The 7,277-nt window shown below is 41.0% G+C and overlaps 1 pseudogene; it reads right to left on the bottom strand.

Moving 5' to 3' along the window:
- Nucleotides 1-4,740: 4,740 nt before the first annotated feature.
- LOC148566248 (uncharacterized) lies at nucleotides 4,741-6,506 on the bottom strand (annotated as a pseudogene).
- Between the last annotated feature and the right edge of the window lie 771 nt (nucleotides 6,507-7,277).

Here is a 7,277-nt window from a genome sequence, read left to right as displayed (position 1 = left end):
TAGTAGCAGTAAAGTACCTTCACAAATAAATAAAGATCTTTTACAATATCTCTTTTAAATTCCTTCTCGTTTTCTCTCTTTCTACGAAACGCGCCGACTTAAGCTTGACAAAACGCGAAAATCCCATGAACTGACCTAGATGGTCGTCAGGATAAAACAACGAGGTACAAGGCAGTGTAAAAAAGTTATAAAGGTCGATCGTGATAAACTCATAAATTATCTGACTTATAAGTCGGAAAAACCGAGAAACAAAGAAATGCATCGCAAAAATAACCTAAGTCATAAGAACTCAATAAATAAAAAAATTGAGTATGAGGAATACCAAAAAGAGATTAGAAAACCTATAAGCCCCAAGGCAAAGGCTGTCCCAAAAATTTAAGAGAAACTTAAAAGAAGGGACAATCAGCCAAGAGAAAGGTTTTTCAAAAGATCAAAAAGGTTTTTCGAAACCTAAACAGAAAAGCATGCACACAACAAGACAAAGAAAGATAACCTAAACCCTTATCCAAAAAAAGGTATTTTTTAATATTTTGTTTACGGCCATAAAAGGCCAAGAAAAATGTCAGCAGACCATCACCACCACATAAAAACAAATAGTTTAAAAAAGAGGGGGACCCACAGGCCGAGCTCCCATATAGCCACAACAAATTTTTTCAGCTAGGAAGGACGTCACCACCAGAGTCAGGAAGAGTGGTCGGAGCGTCATTAGGGCCAGGAAGAGAAATGTCCATAGGAAACAGAGTGGAAGTTCCAGGAGCCTTCGAAGAACTCGGGACATCTTTTGGTCGGAGAGGGGACTCCATTATCCTCTGCTCCCGAGTCTTTAGATCAAACTCGGTGACATAGCAGGGAGAGAGAGGAGAAACGATAGCTCCGTCGACCACAATTTTATCCGGATCCAAAGGAGAAAGATCCAGGTCGGGAGCAAGAATCCCGACCTGTTCCTTAAAGATCCTCCACGCCTCTTCAGCCCCGTCAGCAATGGAGTCCTCCAACTCTGTATAGGCCTCCCGAGCTCTCATCAAATCCTTCTTTACCTCCACAAGGTCCTCGAACAAACTCGAATAACTCTCCTGCACCTTTTCCCTCAGGCCCTCCGCCATAAAACACTGGGCCTGCAACTTCCTCTCCCTCTCCTGGAGACCATCCCTCTCTTTCTTCAATTTGGCGACCTCCTCCCTCAGCGCCTTCTCCTGCCCTTGATATAAGAGAAGCCTCCCCTCTAAATCTTCAACCCTCGAGGTTAAACCCAAAGAGCTGAGGGGAGTCTCCTCAAAAATATCAAGGAACTTTGTATACACCCCAGCCGCCCTGATACTCTCCTGAGCCAGAATAGTAATATGGTTTCGAACAGAAGCGTCATCCATACTTATGCGAGTATGAGGATAGATATGCTTTCGAACAAACTGAGGCGCATCCACTTTAGCCTCACCTTCAAAAGAAGAGCCAGACTCTAAAGTCTTGCGCTACTTCTTTTCTGGCTTAGGGGAAGATCGGGGAGGAGGGGACGGCTGAGAAGAAGCTGAGGAAGAAATGATAATAGGTCGGGTAGGGGTCCCCAAATTGTGAGAAGGAGGGGGAGGAGAAGGAAGAGAAGGACCAGTTACCCTGGCGCCGCCGACTCTGGCGTAGGACCTCGCTTTGGCCTCCTGAACTCTCTAGTAAGACTCCCTGGAATTATTTTTCGCCATTTCTGTAAGAGCAATTAGGAAGCTAAAGTCAGTAAAACAATTCGGAGAAAACAAGTCGGAAAATATGATAAACAAACAAAAAGCTACCTAGTTGAGTCTGGACAAAGGTCGGAGACCCCTGGAGAAACTTTTTTGTATCAAGGTAGGGAGCTCTTCCCCACACTTCTCGGAGGAACCCCACAATGGCCGCCTCCATCTCATCCAAATCAACCAAACTATATTTTTCACAAGGAGAGGCCTCTAGCCAGTACAAAGGAAAGCGAGGAGAAGAATTTTCATCCAGAAAAAAGGGGTGGTGACCCTCTACAGCTTGAACTTTGAAAAAGAAAATCTTTAAATAAGACGAAAAGTCTAAAGCATGGCTGATAAATTGGTAAATTTTCAGAAAACCCCAAGAATTAGGGTGAAGTTGGGTAGGAGCAACACGGCAATGGCATAAAACAGCAATCTCAAAGTCGGAAAAAGGAAGAAAAATGCGCAAGCGGGTAATCATGCTCTCATACATATAGAAAAAATGAGGGGCTGCCTCAAAAGCCCTCCCAAAACAAACCTGATCTTCCAGACCCGAGGCAATCAGTTCATATTTCGGCTCATTCTCATCAGAAGTACAAAAGCCTATGATGAGTGCGAAGGTTGGTGATGAAGTCGGTATCAACAAAAGGTTCTTCCCCCAGAACCGTGACATCCACCCATTGAGCAAGGGTTTCTATAGAAGACATTTTTTCCTAGAAAGGGTTAGCGAAACCTACAAAGAAAAAAGAAAAAGGATAAAAAACAGGGTCTCTAAGGGGCCTGAAATCAAACAAAATAGAGTCACTAGAAGCCTACAAGCCAACCCTCCTCTCTAAAATAAAAATATGCAAACAAAAGCACTTCGTAAAAAGAGAGTAGAGAAAAACTAACCTTTGCTTGAAAAAAGGATAGGGGCAGAGAAAGATGAATTCCTTCGAACAAGAGCTTCTTCCGAACAGAGGAGAGGAAGTGTGAAAGTTTTCAGAAACGAAGAAAGGAAAGAGAGGGAAAGTATTTATAAAAACGTTGGGGGCATAATAGTAAAAACGGAAGCTGTCATTTAAAGAGAGGCACCGTTCCCAATGTAACTGATCCCCACGTATGAATACACAAATCCCTAACGGACGCGACGTTTGATTAGACCCGACTGTTGAGAATTTTTAAAACACGTCGGTTCTGAAACATCACGTCGGTTCCTTATCAGGTCGGCTACGGTCCCGAGTTAAATACTCGACCCCAACTCTTAAAAGAAATTGGGCTCGAGTAGGGGCACTATTCCTACCCTGACCCAACGCTAAGGCCCAGGTCCAAACGAAAGGCCCAGGTCCAAATGAAAGGCCCAACCCACAGGATTGAGCCTCGCCTGACACCGACCTTCCCCTGGGAAGTCGGTTCTTGATACGACTTGCTCCAAAGAAGTCGGGAACGAAGATTAGCTGGCAGATAGACACTCATTCAAACGAGTAACTACCCCCTAAAATCTCTCAACCTACTTCCAGGAGCAATATCTCAAGTTTCCTAAGATAAAGGGACGGTTATCCACCTTAAAAGGTGGAACTACTTCAACGGTGGTTATTGGTTCACCACTATAAATACACTGACACCCTTCAGGTATCTCTAAGTCCTAATACTCTCTAGACCTGTTTACACCCTTGCTGACTTAGGCATCGGAGTGTCTTTGCAGGTACCACCCCCCATTCATTCATACTCGCAAGTCGGACAGAGGCCCAGAAGCGCGATTCCCTTCGAAGGCTTCCCTCCTCGAACGATTGGGCCAGCCTAACGAGTCCAGCCCATCAATCTCCGGTTACCCATCGTAATAAACATGTTATGTCAATATTTAGTAAATAAATTAACGACATGAATTAAAATAGAGACTTTTAAAATTTTATAAGAATCAAAACGAAAAGAAAGATTTTATAAAGACCAAAACTGAGAAATATTTTATATAAAAACCAAAACCTTATTTAAGCTTAACTTTATGAGTGTTTTTAAGAATAGTGTTTTTATAAGAAGGATGAACTTTTACATATTTAATATTATTAAAAATTAATTTTATTTTATGAATTTTTAAGTTTATATTTTAATAAATACTCTAATAATATTTATTAATAAAATTCTGACTTTATTTTAGTTAATTGCTCTTTCTGTTTTAAAATATGATATTTATTATATTTCTTCAAAAGAGGGTTAATAGAAATCAAAGATATTTGTCCTTCAAGTATTTTTATTTTGGAACATTGATATGATTAAGCAAATTTTTGTTATAATAATTGTGTTTGCAAAATGTGCTTAATAAGGAATGCTAATATCACATAAACATCCTCTATCGTTTTTTTTTTTTTTAAGTCATTGATAAACTTTTAATGGGGGCTAAGTGTGTATTTGGATTTTGTGCTCAAATGGGCAGCAACCCAACTATGTAAATTGTTTTTTGGTATTCTCCAAGTAATAGCTACAAGACTACTTTTGGGTAAAGAAAAATCAAGACTAAACCCATATATTTAATGACAAAAAAAATACCCATATATATATATATATATATGTGTGTGTATTCTTTTGAATAAATATTCCACTTACTCTTAGAAATTTCACTAATAAGTAATAATTCAAGTTAGTTTTAACTTTTTTTAAAAAGGACAAATTAGTTACGTTCCTAAACTTATTTTATTAGGAGAATGTTAAAAGGCCAATCCTTTTACTAGAAAAGATTGAAAAATTGACAACTTTTAATTCAAATACATGATAAGAATTAAAAAATTGTATCAATCATCTTCGGTCTTAATAACTTCATTAAAAGATTGCCCACATAAATAGACAATTAAGTGCAAAAATAACTGTAAAACAATATTGCATGCCACACAATTCATGCGTTTGTGAGTTCTTTGACTCGGGCAAAAGAATTAGAGAAAAGGACAATTTAGTCCCTGACCTTTTAACCCGAGGACATTTTCGTCCCTGAGCATTGGAAAATACATTTAAATCCCTGACGTTCCTTAAAATAAGACCGATCCGTCCCTCCGTCCATGAGCCACCCTCAGAGCGGACGGAAAAACGCTGAGTTGGCTTCCCCTATGCTGACCTGACTCATCGGTGTTCCCACGTGGCAAATAAGTGGGATGGATGTTTTGAAAACGGGACACATTAGTCCCTCTAACATAAAACGACGTCGTTCTGCTCTGGACACATTAGTCCCTGGACACATTAGTTTCTCTACAGGACCTTCCGCAATGTTGTACTTGGAACACCATTCTTTCACCTTGGTTCTCAACTCCTCCCAAAGAGGTAAGCATCTACCAATCAGTGGTCGCTCAGCTTCAATGTCCTGAATCATTCCTCTTATGACCTTCACAATGGAATAAACGGCTTCTAACTCATTCCAAAAGCCCTCGTTGTTAAAATCCTTGATTAAACTAATGAACCCCTGAAGCTGACAAGAAGTATTTACCATCCAATGGTTCTGAGCCTCCAAGTTCCTCAAAGCCTTGGCCTTGAACTTGTCTGCAACAATCCCAACACACCTTTGAACAACACTTCCACTGGCACCAGTCACAGTCTCCCACAGAACCTCCTCAGCATAACTGGAAGACACAACTCCACCAGTGAACAAAGCCTTCTGGAACACACTAGTACCATTGGGAAGATTCACCACAAACTTCACAAAATTCTCACCACCACAACACAAACTATACCAATTCATATTCTTCCAACCATCACTAGCCACCTGAAAGAACATGGCATCCCTTATCTTGGCCTCAGACTCAGCCTTGGCCTCACTGAACTTAGCATCAAGCCTTGGACCTGAGATTTCACACCTCAAAGTATTTGTTGCAGGAAAACCAACCTGGCTTAGAAAAGCCTGAAACTTTCTGTGCTGAATTGTGGCCAGAGACACAGAACCACAAGTCTCACACAACCAATCAGAGAGCAACTCAAGGGCAGAGTTGACCTGCTCCTTACTCAAAGCAGGACCAGGTGAGGTCTTAGGGCTCTTGAGCTTCTTCACACTGTCCTCAAACATAGCCAAAGCACACAAATCTTCCTTCCCATTAGACAGCACTAAATGTTGCTGCTGCTGATGATGCTGATGCTGATTATGATGATGGTGCTGGTTCACAGAGTTACCATGCACCTGAGTGTACCCAATTTCACCACCAAAAGGACCAAACTTTGAAGACTCCACCATTGCCAAGGCATGATTTTGATAAGGAACAGGTGATGCAGGTGAAGCCCTCTTCCTGCTATTGTTGCTATGGTTCGAACCGGTGTTGACCACTGAGATTGGAAGCGGAGAAGGAACTGAACCGGGCCTCAATCCTGTGCTGAAATTGGGAGACAGTACCAAGCACCCTTTCCCTTTATGGCTTTGGTTCAAACCGTGATGAGTGCGTCGAATCGTTTTGTGAGGGCTTTGGCGGCGATGTCATCAGGGGAAGGAAGAGGGTCGGTGGAGTTGGTGGAGTTTGTGGAAGCCATTGTTGGTGTTGGTGTGAAAAGGGTGTCTGAAATTTGTTCCAAAATGGGGTCTTTGAGGTGAAGGGTCAGAACAGGGTGGTTGTTATGGTGGTTGGGGGTGGTGGTGAGGGTGGTGGTGTCACCATTGGGGTGTGTGTAACTCCAGGGCAGAGCTGTGTGTAACTCCAATTCCTCAAGCCCCTCCTGTGTTTGAGGGACTAATGTCCCCAGGGCAGAACGACGTCGTTTTGTGTTAGAGGGACTAATGTGTCCCGTTTTCAAAACCTCCATCTCACTTACTTGCCATGTGGGAATGCCGATGAGCCAGGTCAGCATAGGGGGAGCCATCTCAGCGTTTTCCGTCCGTTCTGAGGATGGCTCATGGACGGAGGGACTGATCGGTCTTATTTTAAGGAACGTCAGGGATTTAAATGTATTTTTCAATGCTCAGGGACGAAAATGTCCTCGGGTTAAAAGGTCAGGGACTAAATTGTCCTTTTCTCAAAGAATTAAGAGTAAGGTCATTCTAACCTTATATATGATCTCTGTGACCTATAAAGTAGCAATTACCCAATTTGATTTACATTAAAAATTTTAGAGACTGATTTGTATAAAAAGTAAAATTAGGAACCAATTTGAATATGGGTAGAATTTCATATTTTAAATTGAACATTTAGATAAACTACAATAGAATGCTTTTAAAATTTTAAATTGGTAATTTTACACCTAACAATATTACGAAATTATAAGTTTCTTAAATAAACTGTTTGTCTATGCTTTATTCATATTATGAAACAAAAAATGATATCTAACATTCTTATAATAAATGTTAAAGATTTTATCAAATTAAAGAAAGAAAAAACATATATAATGTTGTCAATAGCATCAACCCGATATGGACTTGGTCATAGTTCTGTGGTACATTCCAAAATATTCACAAGGACAATGAACCACACAAAAAGGTCGAGGAGACAAACTCCCCAGTGAGCCTAATGGAACTAGGGCCAAACACTCTCGTGGCCTAAAGGAGTCATTTATGGTCGAATAACAGACGTCTAGGTTTAGGGATGGGTGATCGAGTCAACTTTCATAGTTTGGAGTTGTCCAACACTCGATTAA

Source organism: Arachis ipaensis, chromosome B5, assembly GCF_059453495.1.
Source record: "Arachis ipaensis isolate K30076 ecotype BB chromosome B5, ASM5945349v1, whole genome shotgun sequence".
NCBI lineage: Eukaryota > Viridiplantae > Streptophyta > Magnoliopsida > Fabales > Fabaceae > Arachis > Arachis ipaensis.
Note: the sequence above shows the minus strand (reverse complement) of the source record. Positions and strands in the feature narration are given on the sequence as shown.